General features: G+C 46.0%; 1 protein-coding gene across 7 annotated transcripts in view; it reads left to right on the top strand.

Moving 5' to 3' along the window:
* The first annotated feature begins 1,573 nt into the window (after window positions 1-1,573).
* The window catches only part of BBX (BBX high mobility group box domain containing), a 110,493-nt gene continuing 84,400 nt past the window's right edge, over window positions 1,574-27,666 (top strand). Inside the window, exons 1-2 of one of the 7 annotated variants that reach the window (XM_034074505.1) lie at window positions 1,574-1,630; window positions 4,413-4,485. The gene's annotated coding sequence lies outside the window, so the exon portion shown is untranslated. Of the gene's footprint in view, window positions 1,631-1,765; window positions 1,934-2,882; window positions 3,012-3,886; window positions 3,971-4,394; window positions 4,486-10,909; window positions 10,992-27,666 lie in introns of those variants that run through there. The other 6 variants (XM_034074507.1, XM_034074504.1, XM_034074503.1 and 3 more) reach the window with 6 other exon arrangements.

Below are 27,666 nucleotides of genomic sequence, written 5' to 3'. Positions count from 1 at the left end.
TGAGTGCACTTCGCTTCCCATTGTTATTGTAACTATTATTATTTCTGACCTGTTTTGTTTTAATATGCCAATTGCTGACTGGAAGTCAGTCCCACCTGGAGACAGCACCGTGCTAAAAGGAGTGCTTCCTGACTGTAAGCATAAATGCCATGTGTTTTCTCCTTAAAAAACACACAGGTCTCGCGTTGCGTATATTCAAACGCTTGTGAACATTAACACGTTGGGTCAGTGCACACAGGACGCGTTCACGTCGTGTTTTCTTTCGGGAGATACCCCCAAAAGTCAAGCTACGGCTTTTCCAACACCCGTCAGCACAATCTCCACGCATCCACCCGAAAGCTGCTGGCCTCACGCTGTCGTTTTGTCCCTACCAGCTTGCGAGTGACACCCATTCTCAGCTGAACTTCACATCCATGGTGATGTACACGAGGTGCGGGGCAGAGAACGGGGCAGGACACGGAGCGCGGTGCCCATGCCAGCCTTTCACTTCATTAGTGCCGCTGCCCCACGGAACACCGATGTGCAGGCGGCCGTGCTGTCGATGCTGGGCCGGTCAGGGCCTCTCCGCCACGTTTGGACGAGGATTACCAAGACAGCAAGCACCACCCGGTGCTGTGCCGCATCCCCGTGCGGTGCCACTGTCTGCAAGCCGGTCTGCGGGTCACGGAGCGACCGGCGGCCTCAGCCCTGCTGCCCGGCACCCCCGGGGCTGGTTCGGGGCTGGCTTCCCGTGTTTACTGCCCGAGCAGGGGCTGTGCGGATGCGCTGCTGCCTCCCTCAACTTCTCCGTTCGCTCTGTCTCGGCCTCTGAATGAAACCGGCCCAATGGGGCACAGTAAGTTATGGGGGGCTGCGCACCCCGGAGCGGCCGTTACCCCGCTGCGCTGCCCCGGGCACGCGTAGTTTACTCCCGCAGCCCTCTCCGTGCGGCCAATGGACAGCGGCTGCCGGCGCTGGGACCGGCACAGCCCCGTGCTCCCTTCGGCTCCGGTGGGCTCCGGTACCTGCCCCATTACCGGCTCCTCCAACACTGCGAGGAGCAGCGCGACGATCTTTGTGTGAGTGTGTGTGCGCCAGCGGCTCCCTGGCGGGCCGCGGCTGTAACGGCGCCGCCGAATGGCTGCCTCGCCCGTCTCTCAGCCCGCCGGCCAATGGCGAGCCGGCTTATATCCCGGGGAGTGTTGTGGCGCTGCCCGGGTTGCATGGCTCGGTAGAGCCGCGGTCGGCGGGCGCCCAGGCGGAGGGGCTGCGCTGCTCGCCGCCCTCGCTCCGGCCCAGCGGCGCCGTGCCCGCCCCGAGGTGAGTGCGCTGTGCCCCATACCCCTCTGCGGGCAGCGGGGCACGGGCAGGGACGGGCAGCGCAGGCAGGGACGGGGGTGCCCTCGCCCCATACTTTCCCCTCCGCGCCCCGGCGGTGGGGCTGTCCGCCGGCCCCTCCCGCGGCGGTGGCGGCCGGGAGGCAGGCGCGGAGCTTCCCGTGCCCTGCGCGGCGGCGGCCGCCGTTCCCCGTCACTTTTCCTGCCGTCAGCATTGCTTGCGCTGCAAAGTTTGGGCAGGGGAGCAAAGGGAGGTTGGTGCCGTCACCCTGCGCCCGGCCGGGAGGGCAGGGGCTGCGTTACTGCGGGGCGAGGTGAGTTGTGATACAGCGCAGGGCATTTAAAGCAGGGGAAGGCAGGAGAAACCCCAACGAGCGTGGAAGGAGCAGGCGGCAGGGGTAGGCCAGCCAGTGCCAGGCTGCGTTTGAAACCAGGCACCTCTCGCAGCCACACAGAGAGAGGCGAGAGCAGCGGCGGAGGGAGGAAGGGGAAGGAGGGCGACGAGGAGGAGGGATGGCCACCGGGCGCCGCTCGGTGTGTGCCTGCCGGGGGACTTGACAGGGAGATCGCGGCAGGGAGAAACGAAACTTCATCCCGAGGGGAGAGTGCGCGGATCGGTACCGGCTGCCGGCGGCCTGGGGGGGGAAACGGAGGGGGGCATAGACCCCGACAGAGCCGATCCGGCGGCAGCGTGGGGCGGAGGGGGGGAGGCGAGAGGAAGAACCCGGCGCCGACCCCGACAACAACAGCGGCCGGGCTCGGGCGGAGAGTTGGGCTGTGCGTTTTCCGGTAGTCATCGGCGGCGATGCGCCCGGGGCGGCGGCGGCCCCGGTGGGCAGCGGGGAACGGGGGGGGACGGGGACGGGCGGCCCTGGCGGAGTTTGGTGTGGATGTGGGATTGTGTTGTGTCAATAAGTTTAAGGTGGAAAGGGAGAACGGGAGGCGGGCGGGGGCCGGGGGGAGGCGGCGGCAGGCCGCGGCCGAGAGAAGTCCTATTCCCGAAGGTAAGTTGTGACATTGGGTGGTCGCGATGACAGAGAACTTGGCGAGGGGCGTCCCGGGGAGGGGGCTGCCGGCTCGGGGCCGCGGTGCCGGCAGCCGGATGGGTGCTCGGCTGGTATTTGCTGCTGCGAGATCGGGGCGCTGGTAAATTACAGAGAGCAGCCCTCCTCCTTCCCCCCACCCCCCCGCTCCCCCGGCAGCCGCTTCGCTCTTCCTCCTCTCGGGTTTATTTGCAATGTATGAAACTTGCATGGCTGTGAGAAGAGCCGATTCAGTGTAGGCTTGCGAGGAGGAGGAGGAGGAGGAGGACGGGGAAGGAAGGCTTGGAGGCAGGGGAAGGGAGGCGATCGCGTTAATCCCGGGCGCCGCACGGCAGCAGGTTTGCGTTGCAAATCCCGGCGGCAGGCTGAATGAGGAAGGTAAACCGAAGCGATGCGAGAGCCGCCGAGGCGACATGTACGGCGGCGGGGCGAGAGGCACCGGCAGGCGGCTGCCCGCCCCCTCCCTGCCTGCTTCCCTGCCTGCCTCCTCCCTCTCTCCCTCCCTCCCTCCCCGCCGGGGCGGGGAAGGACCGTGCCCGGGTCTCCCCCGCTCGCCGCCAGCCGAGCCGGGGGCCGCGGGGCTCGCACCGTGTGCGGGGCGGATCCACCACTTAGTCCGGGGGAGGCCCACGGTGAAAAGTTTCCTCCGGAGGTGAGTGCGGGCGGGCAGGCCGGGCCGCCAGGCCGCCGGTGGTCACTGGGGCCTGGGGCGCCGAAACCATTGCCCGTCCTGCTGGTGACACGTCCAAGTCCCGCAGCCCGGCGGGGCCCGGCCCCGGTGCCGGAGCACGGACGGCGGTGCCGGTGTCCATGTGGCTCTCCCGGCGGCCGCAGCACCACCTCCTCCCCGGTGGCAGCGGCAGCAGCAGCGGGATCATCGGCCGGGCCCGCGGGGAGGAGGAGGGGAGCAGCAGGGAGGTGTTTGCTGCCGGTCTGCCTCAACGGGGAGGGCAGCGGGGAGGGCCCGGAGCCCCCTGCCCGCTCCGCTGCCCCTTCCCTGCCCGTCCGCACGGCCCCAAAGGTGTTGTGCGGACTTTTCCCTCGGGAGGGTGAGATTTATGCGCTGCATTATTGCTGCTCTCCTCCCCCCTCAAAGCAAGATGGACTCTCTCTTCTCTCTCTCCCTCTCGCACTCACTCACACACACACACTCCCGTTCTCTCCCCCTCTCCCTGTGTCTTGTCAGCCTTCGAGATCGACATTTTGTAACTAGGATGCAAACTTGATGGTGACCGGGGGCGGCGGTGGGGGGGGCTGGGGGAACGGGGGACAGGGAAGCCGTGGGTCACGCCGGTCTCTCTCCATGTTTAATACCTTTCCTTCCCACCCCACCCGGGTTCCGGTGGCCCTGCACTTGGCACGGGCGGCGGCCGGGGGTCTGTCCGCTGTCCCTGCGGGCTGCGGTGGTCACAGGGCTCCCGGCTGGGCTGTACCGGGGGGGAACGGGCATTACCTGACGCTGCGTTAACAGCGTTGCAGCCGTCCGTCCGTCCGTCCGGGCCCCTCTGTCTGTCTCGGCGGGTGGATCTCGTACCTGCAGTCTGGTGGCTTGTTCGTGTTAATTTCGCGTTGTTTGGGTTATCCACGCTCGGGGATTGATCGCTGACTTGTGTAAGTTACCGGGGTTGTTGTTGTGTGTGTGCCTCCTTGCAGATGGTGGCCAACTTTGTGCCTTTTATTTCGGTAGTGAGTGCGTGTTTCCCTGTGTGCGTGTAAATGATTACGTGGTGCATCCCTGTGTGTACGTATATGTGTCTGTGTGTGTGTGTATGAGGGAGACAGAGGAAAAACAACCCACCCTGCTGCTGCACACTCAGTGATGTGCTCCATTTGCCCAGTCCTGATGCCCTTTAAAGACACGGTGCATCTTTTGTTTGTTCCTTACGGTTTCCTACGACTGTCATCTTGCTATAATAACACCTTGGCTGGGGTGGGGGTGAGGAGGAAGCGAGTTTCAAGTTGTGGGATCTCTCCTGTCGTTGGTGTTGCGGTGAGTTGTGATATGGTAACATCATGATGTGCTGATGATGTGCCTTTATTTGATACTTTATAGGTCACTATCACATGACAAAGGCTTTGAGACAGCTTCATCTTCATCTGCCTGTAATTTCCATTTGCCTTCCCGGGTAAGTAAACTGTACACACAGAGAAAGAACTCGGGTGTTGTTGATAAGATAGAGGTCCTCGTGCTAACACTTCTTACATGGAAGATGCTTGTTCAGGTTGTAGCGCCTCAGAAAACATGTCTTCTCCAGGTGCTCATAGCAACTGCTCGATAATGAAGTTTGTTGTGTAGGGCTGGGTTTGAATAACCTGAAATTGAAAGACTCTGCATATTCACATCTCTCTTTGGTTCTTTTCTCCTTTCTTGCTCTTCCTTAAACCTTGTTTTGTAAAGATAATCAGCTGATTGACTTGGGGCAGAAGTTTTAAAGCAGAGGAGCAGTAGAATATGCAAAGCGCACCACACAGGTCAGAAACTGAATGGGAATGTAAAGTCCTTTTAGAATTCAGTGGTAGGAAAACCAGGAAAATACAAACAAAATGGGTAATTGGGAATCTGTGGAGGTCAGGGATCAGTGGGAAGTTTAGCAGAGCTGTAGTACTGCTGCAACAGGAGTTGGTTCAGTTTTAACACCAAAACTGAGAGCTGATCAGGATTCTGCCCATGTTCTTTCTGTGTTACTGTTTTCTCTTTTGGCATTGATTAATGCAGGTGGCTATCAATATGAAAGGTGAATCTTGGTGACTAACTTACTGGTATTTGCAAGCTTTCAGGTACATAACCTTTATTTTACCTGTATGGCAGGAAGAGTTTGGACATCTTTTTGAAGGGTTTGAAATCTTTTAAGCTGAAGTAGAAGCAGCAGTTTAAAGAAGAGCTACTGAATTTGTGGGGTCACAGTCACAGGTGACATAAAATAGATGGCACTTGGGGCGCTTCTTGTACGGTCGCCCATGGCTGCCCTCAACTGCCTTTGGCCCCAAATGGGGAAGTGGGAGGTAGTATCTGTTTTTAATGGTGCTGTTGTGGACAGGGTTAAAGGCAAGACAAGACACATATGTGGGTAATGTTAGTACTCATAAATGCAAATGATTAATAATGTACTCTTGACATTTTCCAGGCAGTGTATAGCAGACATAGGAGAAGTGATGGTCCCAAACATGCTGCCTTGAAGGGGACTGTTGGGAACAGCTGTTGTGGTGTGATATTATGACCACAAAGCTAGTCTTAAGGCTGGGGTAACTCCTGTGGGGAGATGGGTTTGAAGGGAGGATTCTGCTTGTTCTCCAGTTCCTGTAGAATTACACCCAAACTTTAGTGTCTTGGATTTGTGGGCAGTGAGGTTGGTATGTGTCGGTCTGAGAGTATAAACACCAAATTGAATTACTGACATTCCTTATGACAGACTGGTTGCTTAGGAGAACATGGCTTTCAGTTTTGTAGGGTCACTGACAAGGATCATGTTCTGTGTAGAGTAAGTGGTGCAGCAGTTCTCACAGAACAAGAACACACTGATAGGCTGCAAACTGTTGTTCAAAGCTGAATACAAACACTGATTTTTTGAACTTAATTTCGTGTGTCTTCAGGTAAGAGTCAGGTTAGAATACTGTGAGTGCCAAGGACTTTGCCTTCATTTGGAGTGATAGTAAAGGGTACTGAACACCAATAGTTCAGGGACCTTGCTTGAGGTGGTACCTTCAGTCATTACCTGGTTTTAGTTTCATAAGTTGAAGACTTTTAGATGCCTGGAATTTTGATCCTAGGAATGAAGTGGGGATCATAATCTGCCCACAGCTTTAAGAGGAGTGGACCTCGATTTTTGTGCATAATACTAACTTTAGGTCTTGATGTTGAGCTGGCATGAACAGATTGCAAAGAGAAGGGTAGGGTACCTGTCTGATGAAACTGAGTAACCAGTTGGAGCAGAAGCATGATTTAGCAGAAAGGTACCTGGTCTCTCTATGGAGGTAAACTCAGGCTATTTAAGAAGCTTGCCCTCAATGCTTTTGATTTTATTTTTTGGGGGAAGGAGGGTCCTGATTGCTCTAAACCCATCACCTGCAAAAGTTCCCTTGGTTTCAGCAGGAGGCTTATTAGGAGTGATGGTGAGAGGAATTTGTGCTTCTTTTCCCATTCAAGGAAGAAAATCTCTTTCATAGCTATTGTGTGAATAATTAAAGATATTAAATGTCAGTTTTCCACATAAAATATCAGGGGTGATCAGTTATTTTATAAGCAACATTTTTGTTTTCATCCAGAATGATCTTAATACACTTTGTTTGTAAATTAGTGGTTCCATAGCTTGTGATCCTGTAAGCATGTGTGTGTCTTTAAGCTGATGACAAGACTTGTTAAATTCAGTGATACAGCTGCTTGCATTTAGAGCTTAACGTTGCTGCAGGTGGTTGCTATTGGGGGTCTGCAGGCTGGGGATGCAGAACATCTCTGAAGCTCAGCCAGCATGGTGTTAGGTAAGGCAGTCTTGTGGCATAGAACTGTTAGCAGAGTGAGATTAAGTTGCTCTTCCCCTGCAAGTAGCAGTGGGGAAGGTGCAGGTTAAGGTAGATGAGACCTGCAGTGTGCAAGGTTCTGCTGTACTCTGAGGATTGTAAAGGCACCTGAAGTGAAATCTGGGCACCTGGGAAGTGGAATGCTGCCTCTCTTTTGGTCATACATAGCATGGGTAAGTGTTGAAGCCTATCTCTTTATCTGAAAGTAGTTCCTTGGTGGAACCACCAAGCTCTGACTTTAATTTACAGTGAGTTAAGGTTGGAACTGAGCTGAAACTGGTTTTAATTTCTGCTGTGTAGCAGGCTGGCTGTGTGAGCTCTGGTGAGGGATGTAGGCAGAACCTCTGGTAGAGTCTGTGGCACTGCTGTGGCCACTGCTGGCTTCAGGGTTGGGGTTTACTCTTGGAAGCACAGCTATGTGTCCCTTTGCCACCTGCAAATGAAGACTAATGATATTCCCCTGTATTATTAAATTGTATGGTAGCCATATATCAGGACAGTTTTCCTGAGTGAATTAAGTTTGCTTTGAAGTAGTGTGGATACTGTTTTACTGTACTGTAACCTTAATAATTTATGTTTTCTTTATTACTTGGAGTCTATAACACTGGGTTGCTGTAATAGCCATATGTATTTCAAAGTATTCTTGAGAAGAAGCAGGAGAAAGCTTTCTGACTTGTGTAGTATTGACTTCTTTTCCTTCCACTATGTTTCCCCCATTTCCTGGGGTATCATTGACAGAAGCTGTTTCATTCTGTGTTATGTAAAACAAAAATATTTGGGCTTACTTCCTTGGTGTTAATGTTATGTTTGTTTTTTAAGTTGAGAAATGATACAGTGTTTGTGTTTGAGAGCAATGGTGGGACCTGGTACTAGTGGGCAGGAGAATTTCACAAGCCTCCTATAGCTGTCCTCCTTCTGGACAGTTTCAGAAAGGATAAGACCTGATGCAGCATAAGGATGACTTGATGGGCTGCTGTTAGATTGCATTGCTTGGGAAAGGAAAAAACAACACATGTTATTCTATCAATAACAATGATATCATTAATAATTGGCAGTTGTAGGCATTACCTTATTCACGTGCTTATGTCCTGCCTGCCCAAGTGTGTAAGCCATAGTGTATTGACACACCTGAAAACAGCCATTTCTATCCCCATTTTGGGCATCTGGGGTATAATGCAGTGCAGGAGTGTAGGCTTGCCTGCAGTCACTCAGCAGGTTAGCATCAGCAGGGAGTGGAATCAAATCTGCATCTGAGTCCTTAGTTTTGTGTCCTTTCCCTTGGTGTATGCTGTGGCTCTGAGGCATTTCTAGTAAGTGCCTGTCTTTGCGTGTGTGTAGTCTCACTGAGTTCTGTGCCAGTTGGGCATCTTTTGCTAATACACAACTTCCATTCATAATGCTGCTTTAAAAAACCACCCAAACACCTTCAGAACAGTGTGAAGTTACTGACTTCCAGTTTGGTTATATTTATTGACAGGATAGTCTAAAGTAGGATGGGAACTTACTGAAGAGGTTTTGCCACTAGACGTGGTATTTAAGCTGCTTGTGTATTATACTGGTTACTGTGTTACATGATCTATTGAACACAAACTTGTATTAATTGAGATAATGGTTTTCCTAGTGGAGTTTTTCAGGTATGCCTTCATGTGAAATAGTTCCTTTATGTTTTGTATTCATAATCTCATGTAAAATCACAACTCCTCATGTGAAACATGGAATTGACAGAAGCAGCTACTTTGCCACTCCGGCACTATTGTGATAAATAGAGTACCTTGCTAATTTAAGCTTCCATTTCTAAACCTGCTAAGCATATTTCATCTTGTAAGAGTTTCAGATTTGCTGATTACTGGTGTTTTGTTACTGAGGATATGAGCTGGCTTTGGTTTTAAAACAGGAGTTGTATTTGGGGAGTAAAGCATACTTAATGCCTGAGTGTGTACCTCATTGTACTGTTCTCACAGTGATAGCAGCATTTTAGTGTTTTTAGTGTTTATAAATTCTGTTACATGGAAAAGCATGGTTTTGACACTTTCCAGTGTTTGTGCCTTTTACCTTATAGCACACAACTGCATCATGTAATAGCAAGTCCTTATAAGCGTGGACAATTGAGCATGTGAAAGTGAACTAGCTTCAGGCGTATCTGAGTACAAAGAAAGCACAATTTTTAGCAGGGGGAAGGAAAGTTAACAGGATTTTAGGAGACTACACTAAGGAAATCAGTTGCTTAGGAAGCATGGGATTTTTATTGTCAGAATCATCCACGTGGGTGTCTTGATAGAAGAGGTTGTACAAAACGTGTCCATTGCTGTAAATAAGAAGCAGCCTTTTACTGACCCTCAGTGTCACAGAGCCTCATTCAGTAGCCATAAGAACAATTCAGTGGACCTGCACAACATGGGACCTGTGGAACTTCATTCAAGTGGAAGCTCTCTTTGGGAGAAGCTTAACAAGTCCTGTCTGCACCTCCCCTTGCCAAGGGGGAGTGGGAAGGTGTCTTCCCTCTGCCTGTTTGGTGGGCTTTGTTTGGTTGGTTTCTATTATTGTGTCTTTCTGAAAGGCAATATGTATGCAAGATGGAGCAAACTGGTGGGGAGCCTGCTTTGAGACGTGGAGAAACACTATAACTGTGTGCCCATCCATGGGGTTACTCTCCTGTTACACAGGTGTAGCAATGGGGATGCTCTCAGAAGGGGTTTGTCCTGCTCTTCTTAAACCCAGAGTTGAGGGCAGGGCATACACATTAAAGGCCTGTTCCTTTGTACGGTTGGTGAGAACTGAACTGGCTTGTGGATGGATTCAAGTGAGGAAGCTTAAACCTGGTCCTAAGCCTCTGATGAGCTGGGTCATGGATTGGTGACTACGCTGCACTGCCAAGTGTGCCAACAGTACTTCACTGCTGTTGGGCTGATGGCTCTCAACCTGTACCTTTCCCTGCTCTCCCCAGTGTGCTTTTTATGGCAGCTACATAAGGACTTTTAAACATATGCCTTGTCAGAAGTTGTCTTCTGGGTTTGTTTTTTTCTGTCCTATTTGTTTTCCATCTATACCCGTGTCCCACACAGTCAGGAATTATCCAGCAATGGCGGTGGCTAAAGCATGTTGCATGATAATAGTCAGGATTATATCACTTGTGGTAGAATAAGTCTTCACTCTTCAGCCTGTGTGTTCTTTTATGCAGCAAATAATCCTAGGGTTTTGTTTGTGTATGTGAGGGAATGCATTATTTTGTGGTTGTCAAAGCAATATTTAAGAGAAAGACATCACGAGAGCTTTGGAGATGAAGCTGGATAAAGAAAACCACTGGGAAAGAGCAGGGGAGAACTAGATTTTGTTTTTACCTTATTTCAGCCTCTTTAGTGTGAAGTAATTCCATGAAAGTCAGTGGAGCTGAAGTGTTTTGATGTCCTGCATTAAAATCTGTGTGTGGAAGTTGGGAGGAAGTTGCGTTCTTTTGCCAGGTTAATGAAAAAGGCTTTTTTGTGGTTGGCTGTGTTTTGACTTACTTTCCAGAAGTGGTCTTTGAACTACATCATACCTCCAATGATGTACAGTTAGCAGCATCATGCTGATTGTTATTGTATGGGGTGAGGTACAGGAACATCAGTGTATCTTGTCCTGACTATTGAAGAGCTCAGCCCTGCAGTTGCATTCCTGAGCAGAAAGCCAGGACCAGAGCTGCATCAGCAGTGTGCACTGCTTTGCAGGTCATCTGGCTGGAGATGCTGGTGGCCTTTAATTACTCAGGAAAGCTGCATATTCCCCATCATTTGTAGTTATTGATGTGCACATAGTCCTGCTGGGGTCATACTGCTGTGGTACTCAGGGATTGGTGCACAAGCTTATAGCAGTCCCTTACCTGATGATGAGCAATACAGGAGGGGGTAGGAAGAGAGACATAGCTGAAACATGCAGAGTTCCCATTATTGAGAAGAGGGTAGAAGAACATAAAGTGTGCGAATGCCATTTGGTAGATGATAGATCTTTTGACATGTATGCTATTTCGTTTATGTTTGCTTCCCAACTATGTGGCTAGGTAAAGAAAGCGTTCTGATGTGCTGCACGTCAGTGGTTGAAGACAGATTTGACCAGAAGTGGCGTTATCACCTTCACTTCATTGGTGAGTCTGGCTTCAGATATTCTTTCTCTTTGCAAAAGCTTTCTTTATACCCACATTTCACATTGAATAGCACAAACTTCCTGCCTGGCTCAGTTCTATCCATGCCATGAACTTGTGAGTTACAGGGTTGACTTCTTGCTTGAATATGTCTGCAATTCTTTTCTGATTTAAGTGTCTTTGTTTGTATTTCTTCGCTCTAATTTGTTTGAGATACTCTTTCATACATTGTGTTAAACATCAGTCATCAAGTGCTCATAATATATTTTGAAACAAGTATGCAAAATTGCAGCATGATCCAGCACTGATTACAGAGCTATGGCATATGAATTAATAAGAAAAAATGGCATCATTAATTTCCAGCTGGTTTTGGAGAAACAGAAGTGTTTATGGGGGGGGGGATTTGGTGTCTGCAAAGTGAAGAATGACAGAACCGGTAGCACATACAGTAATGTAGGTAACTACTCATGGTTTACTCCCTCTGGTCTGGGGATTAAAAGTGGGTTCCAGTCCTGAAGAGTAAGCAGAGGCTCCAGTGCCATCCTTTGTAAACTGCTGGATGAAATGAAGAGCACAAGTGTCAGACTTAGAGCAAGGGGAGGAAGTTTTAACTTTATTCTCAGTCTAGGAAACCTTAAATGAGGGAAGTAATTTATGGATATCTGAGTGGAATGGTTGGTTGAATGTGTCTGTTTCCCATTAATATCAGAGAGAACTGTGTATGTGTGAGGTGAAAGTAATTTGAGTGTTTCCCTTGGTAGTAAATCAGTATTTCCCTTGCATTTCTTGTGCTTCTCATCTCAGTGTTGTACCAAAGCAGCAGAAGGTATCCAAGGTCCATGGTTAAAAGTGACCCAGGCAAAATGTTCCGTTGTGAGGGCCCTTGGCACAGCTTGGACCATCAGCTTCCTTCAGAGGAAGCTGTTGAAGGGAGCTGGATGCTCAGTTGCAGGTTCTGGAATAGCTTAGCTTGCTGTCACTCAGGGCTGGCCTGCTGTTCAGGTGGGAGCTCCACACAGAGCTTTGCGGCCTCCATGCTTGTGAACCCTTCCTTGTTTTTAATCAGCAAAGGAAGATCCTGCCCTCCTGAGAGATGTGTCTACAGGAAACTGGGTATTTACTTATACAGTGAACTGGACTCCCAAGGATGTCCCTGTTGCGCTGTCTGTTTCCCTGTGCCATGTGGTGATGGGCCTGAATGAGCCAGAGGATGCTGGAGTGCGGGGAGGGAAGCACCTGAGAGACACTGTTCTGTCTAAGAATGCCCCTCTGGTTTCTGTGCCATGGGTGATGTAGTTTGTGTGTGCAGTCTGGCTTTCCTGGATGGATCCACATTACTGCGATGGAAGTTTACTGCTGTTCTTCACTTACAGAGGCAGAAAGAGGAATCAAAATGGGAGGTGAGGCCGCCATCACTGGCATCCCCATGCGGTTGTTGGCAAGAGAGAAGGGCACAGTGCAGGTTTTCTATGTGTTCTCTTATTAAGGGATACTAAAGTATACTTAAAGGGGGGGGGGATAAATCTGAGTGTGGGATGGTGTTTTGTAGAGCACTAACAGGCTTTGCAGAGATTGAGCAGGGCTGAAGGGGGGGCAGGCCCAGTGAAAGCAGGGAGGCCTCATTCCTGCCCCTTGTGAGCCCCTCTGTACATACACTTACGTGTCTGCTGCCTGGACATGCCAGTTATACCAATTGGATTGATTTGAGTCATGATTTTGGTCAATAAACACTTGGTTTAAATTGGTGCTTTTAATCTCATTTTGCGTTGGTATTCCTGTATTTGTTTCCTCTGAAGCAATCTCTATTGGTAGACAGCCATTAAAATCTGTTGCTAAATATAGCGTTTACCCTAAATTTGGCACCTCTTTTTTGTCAGTTCAGAGGATGCACTGTATGGCTGTGTGCTTTCTAAGCCATTACGTGGCTTACATGCATTTATTTACATTGCAACTGTTAGAAAAGTTTTGATTTAGGACATGAGAAATTATCATTTCCCTCCTTTTTTTCTTTGTGGCCTTTAAAATGTCCTGTTTAATTGAGCCACACTCGTGTGCAAACACACGTACACAGAAGTTAATGCAAATAGACTGTGCACTTAAAATATAAGTTAAAGTATTATCCCTAACAAGGTAACCTGCTCTGCTGTAACTGGATGCAGGCTTTGAGAACTCAGAACTCCAACTTACCTGTTTTGCTTTCTCAGATGAGGAGGAAAATGAACTCATCTTCCCTTGTCTAGCTTCCCAACTGTAGACCAAACCCCATTAAGTGACTTATGGGGCAAAGTTATTTTCTCTGCCAATGCAGTGCATGTTACTAGTTTCAGGTAACTGAGTTCTAAAGTGAATACTTGTTCTTGTCCTTGAGTGAAGACTCACCTGCTCAGTATTGGAGCTTTGTTTACAGATTGGACATAAACCATTTGCAATTCATTTTAATGGAGTTTATACAGTATTACAGTAGAATTTAGCATTGGCTTGTCGTGATTGGAAGATAAATTACAATTGGATATTTGTTATTAAAATACATTTAGCATCAGTAACACCTGATGGATATGTCGATTGTGTTTCTTTCTGCAGAAGGATTCATTTGTAAGTGTATCTGATTCTGTTAAGCTGAATATATTTTCAGTTGACTTCAGTATCCATTATCCAAAGATTTTATCTGTAGTAATGCCTTGGGCCTATCATTAAGGAATGCAGAATAGTTCACTAGGTGACACCATGGTCATATTAACCTTTTCCTTTTCGAGGGAGCTAGAGCCCTCTCTAGCTTCTGGCAAATACAGATCAGCAGATACCTGTCTGTTTACACAGGTATGTATATAACATTGAGAAAAAAGCTGTTATTTTGAAATGGCTGTCTCAAGTTTCCCTCTAGACTATGTGGCATGTGACTGACTATAGTGCTTGCAAGTGGACTTCATGACTTTCAGCACCACTGGTGTCCAGAAACCAAAAGTTAAGGCAAGTTGGCTACTAGACACCGAATGCATTAGGTGAAGAAAGAGTAAGAAGGGCAAAAATGATTGAATATGTCATAGCAACTCAGTGGGCTTATTCGGGTAAGGAATTCTAACCCCCACCCTTCCAAAGTATTAATAGCATCTGGGCAGAGTCAGAGGGTTTGATAACATGTATTGACTCTGCAGCTCCACACAGCTCTTCTGCAGCAGGGGACTGTGGAGCCGTACCTGCCACCAATGAGGAATGCAGTTAGAGCTCAGGCAGGAGAAGGGCTGTGCTCAGTAATGTGGAGTGTGTCTGAGGCCTGGTGGCCTGGTTACACACCACTCATATATTGCAGTTTTACCCCTGACTCTCCCTAAAGGAGTTACACACTTCAAGAAGTGTTTTTTGTGGCCTTCTCTCCGCAGCACAGACATAGCTTTTGTGATCCTGCCTTTGTCCTGATTCTCCATGTTGTTTTGTATCAGTGTAGAGGATATTCAAAGTCTCAATGGTTGTTGTGATCTTGTACAATTCAATATGAAAAGATAAGATTAGAAAGCTAAATAGAAATCAGATGGAAATTGAAGCAAAGTTCAGAATGCTTTTGTGGGTCACAAATGGTTAAAACAGTTAATTTTTAAAGAGGGGTAGGGAATAAGAAAGCCATTCCTTAGAAATTTGGAATGGTTCTATTACTGAGTATTACCTAGTCTTTAGGAAGAGAAGAAGGCAAAGTAAGATGAATCACTCATGCTGAAAGGGTTGTCATTTTAATTCTCACGTACATTTGGTACAAGATCAGTAAGAGAATTAAGCAGTTGAGTATTTAGGCAACTTTTCTGATGGAAGCTGTTTATTGCGGAAGCATTCATGTTTTATGATGCTGCCCTAAAACAATTAGCTCTTGTTTAGCATAAGTATTCAGACAGAATGCTTTACTAATTCAGCTGATTTTATAGTTGGTGCATTTCCACAGGATTGAACTTCCCTTGTTCTAACTTGCTTCCCCCCTCCTTAGACTGTGAAATATTGAGGCTTTCTTCCCTCTCAGAAAATAAGTATTTGAGCCAAGATCTTATCAGGAGAATTGGTATCTTTGAGGGTGTTCTGTCTGAGATGTCTCAGAGAAGCCTGTTACTCAGCATGAGCTTAGCAGAATTCTCCTGCTAGGCTGTATTGAAAGAGGGTACTGGTCAGGCTAAAAAGCCTGAGTTTAAATTCACTTTAGTGTGAATTCAGAGTTGGTGCGAGCTTGTGCAGTTCCACTGAGGCTGCTGAGTTTGGCTGTATTAGTCACAGGGGTTGTGGCAAAACCAGCTAGAAGCAGGGCTTAAGATGCTGCTGTAACTACATCAGTAACACTTGATCGGAAGAGTGAGAATAATCCCACCAGCAGTGCATATTTAGATAATAGGCCACTCTTTTCCTTGGAACAGTTTTGTGCTCAGGAACATCCAGAAAAGCATGTCTTCACAACCAGAAGCACTTCTGCTAGTGCTGAGCCTAACTAGTGCCTCTGCCAAGCAGTCTGCTTTCATGGCAGCTCTAGCCAAGCACGGAGTGGAAAGGCAGGTGTGCTCTCTTATCCCAGGCATTCCAAGTTTGTGTCAGGTAAACTGGAGGGGCATGTCCTTTGCAAATCATAGATACATTATTTGCTGTCTGCAGAACAGATTCTGTCACTTTCCCAGGTATTGATTTCCTGACACCCCTGAAAGTGATGGGGACAAGTAACCATATGTGTGGTTCCCCCACCTGCTATCCAAAAAGGAGCTGCACTGTTAGCCAGGAGCTGTGCCCCATTGGGTTCAATCACTGTTGTGCTGAGTTCAGTGAGAACTTTGCTGATGACTTTAGTGGAAATAAATTCTAACTTGTAGGAAAACCTTCATGAAACTCATTGAGGATTCTTTAGAGATTGTCTGTACTTTACTCATAATGATGCTGGTGATTGGTGTGAATTTTACTGTTGTGCAAATGGGGGTGAAAGTATAAGCGTGGATACAGTAACCTTGTCATACTGTACGTTTATTCTACAACTTCTTCAGCTATAGAGACCAAAAAAGGCAGAGAAATCCCTTTCACAAGGGTGTGCTTGCGTTTCGGTAAGTTTGCTTTTTGCCCTTCCATGTATGCTGGTACAACAACTAGTGTGGATATAAAGCATGCACACGCAAAAGTCCTTGTCCTGGTGTAGTCTAATATCCTGGTGCCATAGTGTTCTGGCATAGCTGAAACAAGATTATTTTCTAAGGTAGGCAGACTCATAGAATAATGCATAAATTTATCTTTGGATGGTGCTAAGAGTGAAGAAGAGTGATTTTGGAGTTTCTAGTAAAATGTGTCCCAGTGATTGAATGAACTTCTGGTAATATGACCTGGGGCATATTCAGTGCTATATCTAGTACATTTTACTATTTAAACTCAAATGTATTCAGAGGAATGGATGTAAATACATTCCAACTCTGCACTTGTATTTTAGCAAGCAAATGAAAGGTTAACACTTCCTTCTGGGGCTCTGGCACAGGGTGAAAACTGTGCTGGATGGAACAGGCAAAAACGTGCTGGCTTGTGCTGCAGTTCTTACCATTAACTCGCTTCATGATCACAGGCAGATCACTTCCTCTTTCTTCCTCTGTTTCTCCATTTACAGAGTCATTTACTCACTTGGGATGGTGATGGCCTCTTCCCTTGTAATGTGTTGTGTGATCTCTGGAGATAAAACCTGGTGCTACTGGGTAGCAGGGCAGGAAAGGTGAGGAAAGTTGCCCTGATCTGATTTGATGTTATTTGTTTCTAATTGCCATGTGTTGGCTTTGCCAGGGTAAAATAGCAGATGGGTTAATTGTGAGGGTGTTATAATACTTGGAGAAAAGGTTACACTGAGGTTCAGTTTTGTTTAACCTTTGTGAAGATGTGGAGGACATGCCTCCTTTGTCTACAGAGATGGACTTCAGGTTGACTTTTAGCATCCTATCCTACCAGAGAGTCAAACCAATTCACTTTCTAAACAGGTATATAAACAAAGTCTTTAAGAGTGTTTATGTAGCACACAGGTGGTGTTTTCATTTATGCCTTACCTATATTGTTGAACAGCACATTATTAGGGCATAATAACACTTTGCTCTCCTATTGTGTACTTGCACAGGCATCAACTTAACTACACTTAAAACATTGCAGCTCCAGGGTTACCACCTCCATTCTGCAGGTTGCAGAGTAGACCCAGGGATGTTCAGTAAGACCAGATGGCTGGTGGCAGAACCCAGTATAGAATTCCCGAACTTCCTGCAAGCTTCCAAACCACTGTTAATTTCTTCCACCAGTTATGTCTTTGTTACTAAAGCATCCACCCTGTGTATGTGTATATATTACTTTTCCATACTGGTATGTGAACAAAAAATGATGGTGAACCTGTCAATTCCAGCCTTAAATATCTGTAAACTTAGCAAATCTGTTAGTATCCAAGTTCAGGTCAGAATTCTTCTGCATTTAAGAGTATGTGTTACATGATGGAAACATAACCTTGTAGGTCAGAGCTTTTGGACCTGGTGTTTTTCCCTTGCAACCCAGGGTCTCTCCAGCTCAGTGCTGTGTGAATATTGCCCCTCTGTTCTTCCTGCTCCTCTGAAAGTGACTTCTGCAAGGATGCATAATCCTGTTTGTGGTCTGAGATGTGTGAAGGTGATAGAAATGTATTTATGCTGGTTCCAGGCATGAGCTACAATGTCCTGCTTCTTGAAAGGGCTTCATAGGCCAGGCTTGGTCTGTGCTTCCTTTTTCTAGTGTTTGGTTCAGCTCTCCAGCTCGAGCTTCTTGCTCTCAAGATTGGCACAAGTGGCCTGGAAGGAAGTGGGCATTGTGGCAATGTGGGGGTTGTGAAGCACTTTGTAGTTCTGGTCCCAAGTTTAGACTTTGCAGTTTCATAGTAGTTCAGTAACAAGAAGCTTAATGGCTGCCTTTTAAAGCAGATTAGACTGAGAATCCATGGATCTCTTGCTTTCAGAGCTGTGGACTTCTGGGCCAACCTAGGGTTTTAAGCATGTTCCACTTTTTGTGTGGGTACATGGCCTTGAGCATACAGCACTCGATTTCACAGCAAATCCATGATGCCGTGTTCACATTCTGATTTCAGATCCAGCCATCTATGTCTGTACTGTGAAATAAAACGATAGAAAGCTAAGAAGATAATCAGTAAAAATCAGTAGATCCCAATGGAGTTATTCCCCATCCTTGCTTTACATTCCCACCCAAGCACCATCAGGTTTTTAATGACTGACCTTTTCTAATGCTGTCAGGCTTGAATCTGTTGGGCTGAGTTTATTCTGCATTGGGTTTATGCTTAGGGCGAGAGCCATGCAGGAGATGGTCAAGGATTACTAGAATAAAAACTACTACCTTGAATAGGGGGTGGGGGGGAACCGCAAAAACCCTTAACTTGACAAAACAACTTTAAAACAACAAAACCAAGCCAAAAAGTAATGGGGAAACAGCCCATAGCTCTTAAGGAGCCTGCTCCGAAGGATGTGGCTCCTGCTGATCATCCCAAGAATTGATTTGTATTTCACAAACACAAAAGTGTTGTTGTGTGGTTGTTTTTGAAGAACTGTACTTCAGTTGTGGAGAGGACAAAGATCTTTATATACTTGAGCACTTTAGGGCCCAGTTCTGCAATGCCTCTGTCATAGTCTCCCTGAGCTATTGCCGTTGCAGGATTGAAGCCTTACATGCAGCTGATCTTACAGGGACCTGGTCCTGCTCTTTTGGCACCTGCACAGTTCTGGGTCAGCTGCTGTGGCTTGGCATCAATGGAACAATTGGTGAAGATGGATCTGATTGTGGATTCCAGTTTAGGAAGCAGCAAGGTTCCTCTTGGAATCTGATCAGGCTTGCTACATACAGGAGCTTGTAAATTCTGTAACCTGAGTGACTTTTAGAGGTGTTTCTCAAGAAAGAGGCAGTTCCATTCAGAACTTTCCTCTTTTCTCCTTAAAATGTAAGGCTAAAGGGTTTACAGGGAAAGGAGATCAATAAGGGTGCAGATACAATAAAACCAGGAGTGGGTAAGCAGCCCAGTAGTGGTGTTGTGGGATGTTTGTTTGTGGTTTTCATGCTTCTTCCTCCAGTTAATACATGAACAAAGTAATTAATTTACGTAAGTGCTTGGAAATTTCCCTTAACAAAAGTTTGCAAAAGCCAAATCATGTTTTTGCAGAAAAATAAATATGCTGAGGAAAAGTAAAACAAATGTTAGGCTGACAGCGAAGGAGTAGTGTTTCACACGGGAGCCAGGCTGAAGCTGTGCCATGGCATTGCCTTGACCTGGACCAGATGCTCCTGCCTCCTTAGGGAGCTCACAGCTTTAAGCAAAGTTAATGCTGGTTGGGTTTTGCTGCTGGTGTTCAGAACACTGTGGACAACAGTGAGAACTGGAAGTAGTCAGATACTCCTTCTGTCTGCTGCTGCTTGGGAGGTCTGTTACTATCAGGTCCAAGTAAGTTACAGGTGCCAAGAGTAAGGCTGCTCGTTGGGGTCTGAGAAGTGTATCTATGCTGCTGCTGGTTTTGAACCATGCTGAAGGATAATTATAGAAGAATACTCCCTGGTGCACCTGTTAGACTGCTATGGGCATATAGGTAAGCAGAAAGCTCAGGAATCTTCTTGCTGCATTGGTAATAATGCAGAATAGAAGACTAGCAGAGAAACAAAATGGGAATAAGAGGATATGGCAGGATGATTCACTTGCATCAAAATGAAATTTCTTGTAGGGTCCTAATACTTTCATGCTTTGTAGTGTCATTGAGACCTGCAGTGGGTGTTGGATTTGATTGATTCTGGTGCTTGTGCATGCAATTTCTTTTTCTCTGTAGCCAAGGACTGAAGTTGGCTCTTAGATACATGTCTGCAGTTACAGTGAGACTGACTTAGCATCATGGTGCTCCAGAACAGGGAAAAGGCTAAACCAAATAGCTTGTGACGAGGAGATGTCTGTGTTCCTAATATGCCAGGGTAAGGTAAGAGTATAGGGGTGCTTGAGTTGTGCTTACAAGGCATTGGCTGTATCAGAATTGAGCAGGCTATGCCTTGCCACTGATTCCCTGATCATCCAGACTGAGAACTCTTCTAGAGCTCCCTGTTTGTGTTCCCTGTAGTAGAGATTGGGATGGATAAGGATAACTGTGAGGAACATTTTGGAGTCTTTAGACAGTCAGGACACAGACACAAGTCAGTGTGGGAGGGATTCTCAGGACTGGAGCTGAGGTGTGCTCAGAGGTTGTCATGGACACATCTGGAACGTTGTCTTCCAAGTCAGTGGTGTAGCTATGAGGACTTCTAGAAGTATATAGGGGGACATAAAAAGGGGAGGAATATGATGAACAGAGACAACCCCACTTGTGAAGCTGCCAGGGAAACCTGTGAGATCCTTAAACTTCATTCAAGAATACAGAATTCCTGTCCCACAGGTACACTGGGCCAGCTTGATTCATTGCCTGACATTTTGTCATTGCTTCACTCTTCAGCAAAAAACACATTCTGCTTATGAATGGAAGAGAACATTCCTGCTGTATTTCTTTTGGCTGTGGATCTGTAATTATTGTTCTTGAGTTTGTTTATGAGCTACTAAAGCCTTTACTAGAGATGATTTGCTTATGACATCAGGAAGAGCTGTTCCTGTTTTGGGTCTGTTGACTGTTTTTCCTTTACCAGAAGGCAGTTTGAAGGGGTTAAGTTTGCTGCTGTTGGAATCAAGTACTGTACATGTCCACCAGGTTCAGTGAAGTCATTGTGGGATGATGGAGGGGAAGAAGTGTTCCCTATCTGTTCTTGCATTTGTATGCACCTGTAACAAACCACTTAGTTCCGAGGATAGAAAGGAGCAGGTCCATTGAGGCTGTTGATCAGGTTCGTGGAGTCACATCATACACAGGCCTTTGTGCTTCTTCATTTTTGAGGCCTGGAGCAGCAGAGGGTTTGTTTAAATAAAAAGAGAACCATCTTTTCTCTGTTGTTTGCAGTTGCTGTTGTCTTTCTGCACCTCCACGAAGTAGGTGTAATGAGTTACATGCTGTCTGCTGCCCCTCAGACAGGTAAGACATGAGGATGGAGGTCCATGGATCTTCACCTGTCTGTTCCTATGTTGAGGAAGTTCCAGTTGTCTCTCATTTATTATTTTGGAGGACTTTACTTGTGTGCTGTGTGTGATGGGATGGAGGAGGATGAGGAGAGGGAAAACAGAAAGTAGGAAGTCAAATTGCAGTTGAAAAGTAATCACATGGAATCAGATCTTTTGGGACAACTAGATGTGTGTCACCATATTAAGTTATGCACATACATAATTCCTTGTAAGACTGAGATTATTATTGGGTTCTAAAATTGTACCTGACTGCAAGGATTTTCAGCCTAAATTCGTATTATTTCTATGTGGAATCTGGTTCAGATATGTGAGATTTACTACTGGTGACAAGTATTTGATCAGTGTTATTTTAAACTTAGATACATCAGCTCCCAAAACTTAGGATTCTTGATAGATTTTGAAACATTTAAAGCACCCTCTGTAAGGTTACTAAATCATAGAATAGTCAGGGTTGGAAAGGACCTTAAGATCATCCAGTTCCAACCCCCCTGCCATGGGCAGGGACACCTCACACTAAACCATATCACCCAAGGCTTTGTCCAACCTGGCCTTGAACACTGCCAGGGATGGAGCATTCACAACCTCCCTGGGCAACCCATTCCAGTGCCTCACCACCCTTACAGTAAAGAACTTCTTCCTTAGATCCAGTCTAAACCTCTGCTGTTTAAGTTTCAACCCATTACCCCTTGTCCTATCACTACAGTCCCTAATGAATAGTCCCTCCCCAGCATCCCTGTAGGCCCCCTTCAGATACTGGAAGCTGCTCTGAGGTCTCCACGCAGCCTTCTCTTCTCCAGGCTGAACAGCCCCAACTTTCTCAGCCTGTCTTCATACAGGACACGCTCCAGTCCCTGATCATCCTCGTGGCCTCCTCTGGACTTGTTCTAACAGTTCCATGTCCTTTTCATGTTGAGGACACCAGAACTGCAGTCAGTGCTCCAGGTGAGGTCTCACGAGAGCAGAGTAGAGGGGCAGTTCAACCATGCTAGGCATAATGACCCAGAAAATACATAAAGTACCATACCCTCTCCATAAGCATTGCTGTCTGCTTTGAACATCCACCATGGTGAAACACCAGGGAAGTGACTCCTGAATGTTATTTGCTTTAACTGACCAGCTTGCTGCTGAAAGGAGCTTTCAGGGAAATCAGTGTTGTCCCACAAGGTGGCAGGAGCTGTCTGTTCTATACTAGACCTATGGTCTGAAGGAAAGTAAAGGTTTGCTGGTTGCATGCATTTGAATCATGAGCGAGTTAGACCAGAATTTCAAAACCATGTCTTGTGTAGGTGTTTCTTTGGCTTCTGAATAATTTGGGCAAAGGAACAAGATCCTGTCCTCAAGATTTCTACTTCAAAAGGGAAAGTTCAAGCATTCTTACGTTGTCAACAAAAAGGTCCTTTATTTTCACTTGGTGGTGGTAATTTGCTTGTAATGTGTGTAAAAGGAGAGCAGGGATGGAACCACACTGGAGCTTGCTGGTGTGTGAGGTTCAGAGTGTAACAGGTTGGCACTGAGCACCTCTAACTTGCAAACTCACCTTGGCATCATGGGGATGCTGATGAAGAGGTGGGATGCAGCAGCCAGGGCTGAGGGACTGTGGAAGTAGAGGAGTTCTCTGCTGTTCCAGTGAGGCTGCAGGGGTGTTCTGTAGTAACTGGAGAATGAAAGTGATGTTAAGACTATCCATGTTTGAGGATTGTTGTAAGTCATGGAGGTAGTTCACCCTAACCAGTGCAGCTGTGTTGGCTGGTATATAGAGCATAAGTCTGAGATGTATTCCTTTCTCTTCCCAATACCCTGATCTTTCTTTTGGCTGCTGAGTTCTTGTTTCACTTTGTCTTGCTGATGTATCCACTTAACCTGCTGATGGTCACTGTTCTGAAACATTCTGTGATCAGGATGTAAAGCGCTGTTAAAGAACAAGATGGATAATCAAGAATGTCTCATCGAAGGCATAATTCAAGACCTATGGTTATATGCTTGTACTTAATGTTGCACTTTGAGTTCTGAGTCTCTCATTTTTGTAAAGTTTCTTTGTCCTGCCTTATAAGAATCCTTTGGAATTCCAGGGTTTAGTTGAAACAAGTGACTGGACGAAACAGTAGTAAGATGAAGTGATTGGCCCTGGTTCGGTGGACCACAAAGTATTAGTTTTGAGACTTGTGAATCCTTGATTTGTGTTAAGTGTGTTTATGTGGACAGGCAATGCAGTTCAGTAAGACTAAGGTAAATTGAGAATAGGTGTCTTTCTTATCCAGTAGACAGGTATTAGGAGTAAAAATAATTCAACTCTTAAATGACATTTCAATTTCTCTCATCCCAACTTAGTATCAATTTCTTTCATTTTGCTGTAGAAAACCAGTCAAGGATTTGTGATAGGGATGTCTGGAATAGCAGGTGAATTGAGTGGGAATTCTTCCATGTCTGTGTATGAAAGAGTGCTCTTTTCTAGCAGTAATGGAAACAAGTTAAGAACATTGAGAGTTAATTCTGTAGTGACTTGCAGACCTGTTGCACTAGGATGTATTGTCCAGTGAAACACCTCTTGTTTTGGCTGACAGGACAAGGTGCAGAGATGGGTGTTCTCAGCAGCTGCCATAAGGGAGCAGCAATTCCATTGTCTTGCCAAAATATGGGAGCTTCAGAAGCGTTTCTTTTTATATTCTTATTTGCAGGAATGTATGAAATTTAGGAAAACAAAAGGTTTTGTTGTTAGAGCTGACTTGAGTAATTTCAGTGGATGTAATCAGATTATACTTAGAATTTAAAGATGAAAATGTGATTTCTAGTGGTTGCACCTTTCACTTGCTTTCATTTCTCATTTCTTTGAAAAGAAATCCAATTCTTACCTAAAAACCCTAAAATAAGGGTTAGGAAAGTAAATAATTAAACAAGGATTCAGCATTTGATGAGCACACCATTGAAATCTGTTCTGTGCAGTTGAAAATGTACATGGTTTACATAGTTATGTACCAATAAGGTTGGACTGTTGGTATGTAAATTAAATGGCTATCAGCTGTGTTTATTAGAGCAGTTGGTGCTTATTGAAACAAACGTAGCTATGTCTGTCATTACTTCTGTTTGAACTTTTCAGCCATGGGAATGAGTTATATGCCTCATTCCCATTACAGCTCAGAAGCAATGGGTCAGTTATGGTGACTCAAAGTACTAAAAATACCCCTGTATACCTGAACGTAAATACAATGAGAGAAATCAGTTTTAAACTTCAGGATAGGCGATCATATATTATCAGGGTGTTTGTGTTCTTTAAGTGTAGTTGCCGTATGCCACAAATGTAGAACTGAATGTGGCTGGCAGACTATTTGCTGCCACTGCTCATTCAGAATGCTATAGTAGAGTCAATACTGAGAAGGGCTTCAGAGTGTGTGATGACAATGTCTCGTTGGGCACAGTGGTAGCTTTCTGGACAATAGTGGGTATGGGGTGGTGTTTCTCAGTGGTGATAAATAAATGATCATGAGAGGTATCTGCTTTGTGGTGTACTTGGAATTGCTACAGTGCACTGGGAGGCTTAGTAAATATCACTGAATAGCTTGGCAACTGATGGCAATCGCTGTGTAACTGCAAATTAATCACAGTATTACTAGAGGAAATAGAGGTGGAAGGTGGTGAGGACTGCACAGGATATGTGCCTTTCCAGTGTGTCTGCTTCCAGGAAACCCAGGGTCTTCCTTCCCTATCTGCCAAACCCTGCTTAAATGTCTCAACCATTCTGTTGATTTTAGTTAATTCAGGGACAATTGGAGGCATCCCATCCACCCGATCCCCTACTGAGGTGCTGAGTGCTTTCTCCTCTCCATGACCTCCTTGGGAATGCAGGGCATCGCTGGCCTCTGGTAAATGCCCAACTCCATTCACAGTCCAGCCAGACAAAGAGGGAAATATATACTGCCTGTTTACTAACAAAGCTAAGAGTTTTCTGCATCCCTCCCAGGGCTTAAGGATACGTCTGGGTTGTAGCCCACTGTGTATTGCAGTCACCTGAGTGTGCTTCCAGTTAGGTAGAACAAGTTTCAGAAGTGCTTTGGCAGTGATAGAGTGGAGCCCAGTGATTTAACTTGCACTAAGGGTATATTAACTCTTGCAGAGCTGCACTGGGCTGCTGCAGGTAAAGCTTCTTGCACTCAGTTAGTTGGTTTAAACCAGGTTTGTGCATCTGGGGGTGTAGGGCTGCTGAAATCATTTGGAGTATTTGGGGTCCGTCACTGGTAGTTGGTGCAATGAGAGCACGTCTTGGACATTCCTTTAAGGTGCAAAATCTGGTTAGGCTGCAGTAACAGCTCTTCTTGCCCTAGCAGGTTGCAAATCCTGTTTATGGGATTCTTTTATAGCTGTGGATGATGAAAACAATACTTTCTCTTAGGAAATTATCATTCAATTAACGTAGTATTTATTTGGTTTCAAAGCTTTGCTGTAGTTGAAAGTGACAACTAGTTGGGGATATTATTGCTCCTTGGGTTTTATAGGAATGGGAAGGCAGGGGAGAGTGTCTTCCCTTTGGTGCTCAGGGTAGAATTTTTGCTCTTCCTTATTTCCTTAAGGAAATTCTGCCTTCTCTTAGAGAAACTGTAATGGAAAACTCCAGAGTCCCTGGGAATGTATGTGAAATACATCAGTAAGTCAGCAGAGGCCAAGTTACCTGTGTCTATATCTAGCGTGTGCCACTTGATTTAGTGCTGTTTAGTACTCATTGCTAAGTAGATAAAGTTGATCTTTCAGTGACTTGAAGGAAGTCAGGAATGTCCAAATTCAAAGAAACTGTACATGTGATGACTGACTAGTGCTGCCATTGTTGGGCCAACCTGTGTGCTGTTATACCAGCATAATCCTTTAGGGCTGTGTTTAACACTCTCCCCTGTCCTCCCTCCGCTCTTTTACAGAGGAAGTGAAATGAGGATTAAAAGAAAGAATAATAATCAATACAGCATTTACAGGTGAAGATTTAAGTGTCTTCAGCACCAAAACTAGCAGCTTCTTTCTCTTGTCTGTCCTCCTGGATGTACCAGAGAGCAGCAGTGGTGGTTGGCTAGGTGAGAGACACAGGGATGCTACTGATGCTTCCCTAAAGTTTAACAGGGGCATAGTACCTTTCTGTGGCAGTTTAAAGTACCTCTGCAGCAGAAGTAGCAGTGGGGCAGTTCTGCATCCATGGCATTTCATAGCAGTGAGGTTTTCATGTGCATAGCTGTTATTGTTAATCTGTGTTTAACTTAAACAGTGCAGGACAGATGCAGGAATAGGAGAATTTGTGTTACTGGCAAGCAGTTAAGTACCATAACAACTAAAGTGTTTTATGTTCTGCATTGACTTAAGGATGTGTGTGGATCTGTAAAGAATTGCATCCTTTGGTAATGAGTGACCGATAGGTCACTTAAACTTTCTCTTCTTGTCAGTTAAGAACAAAACACCACACCTTAAAAGCTGCTTGTGTATTATAGAAGGGCCAATATATTAATGCTGTTGCTGTGTTTATACTGTCAGGTAGCTAACGTGTAGATTGACATCTGTATTCCTTGTATCCATGCTGGAGGGGCAGGAAGAGACTCACCCTCTTCTCTGGTGTCCCACAGATGTGTGTTAGACTTGAATGCAGGAAGCCTGTATGATCAGGTTCTCTGTACTTAATATGTGCATCAATCAGTTCTTGCAGTAGTGCATTGGTTTTTGGTGGCTGAACTGGAGTGTGAAAGAAGTTTGGTTTATCTCTTGGGCAGTGGTGGTGTTTGAAGTCAAATGTGAATTTTGAATATTAGTAATCTCTTTTTTTATTCCTTTATAGTAAAGTATTGCATTATAGAAACTTTATTTAGCTTTAGAGTCCTACACAAACAATAGGGAGAAAACCACAGCCTGGAGAGGAAAAAGAGGCTCTTCTTTTTTGTCTAATTGAATGAGGAAAGTTACTCATTTAGTTCTAGATCATACACTGACAACATGTAGAGAGAAGACTGTGTGGTAGCCACTGATTCATACATCTTGCTTTGGTGTCAGGTCTTTGGATAAGAGTGAGCATCATCACAAGAGATGTTGCAGCAAGTGTTTAGCTCTCATGCATGAAACGCTGAGCAACACTTATTACTGGAGATGACATGGTCTGGTGTTTTGGGGTTTTTTAAGTGAGTTTGCAATTAGTTGAGGCTGATTAATGGTTTTGGAGAAGCACCTTCAGTTCAATGTGTTTGCAGTCGTTCAGAGGAGTTGCTGATAACAGCTAAATATTGGGTGATACCTCATAAATCCGCAGGGTACTGTATTCACACAGCGCTTTCTTACTGCCATAGCCTTCCCCTCTTGTGCTTGTGTTTCCTGGGAGGAGTCCTCTGTCCTTGCCCACAGCTCCAATGGTCTTGGCTGGAGCCACCCCTCCTTGGAACAGCTCTGCCTTCCCAGGGGTGCCTGCTGCCCAAGCTGTGGGATGTGCTGGTGTAACCCTATGGGGTACCTGGGATGGAAAGTGCCAGCCTTGGGCTTTCTAATGTGCAAGCTAAGACTGTAACCTGAAGAGAATCACAAGTGTATGGTGAATGCAGAGCTTGGGCTGCCATAGTGGTTTTCCAGGATTTCATTAAGATA

The sequence above is a fragment of the Melopsittacus undulatus genome, chromosome 2, assembly GCF_012275295.1.
Source record: "Melopsittacus undulatus isolate bMelUnd1 chromosome 2, bMelUnd1.mat.Z, whole genome shotgun sequence".
NCBI classification, from domain to species: domain Eukaryota; kingdom Metazoa; phylum Chordata; class Aves; order Psittaciformes; family Psittaculidae; genus Melopsittacus; species Melopsittacus undulatus.
This window is presented reverse-complemented; position numbering and strand designations above follow the sequence as displayed.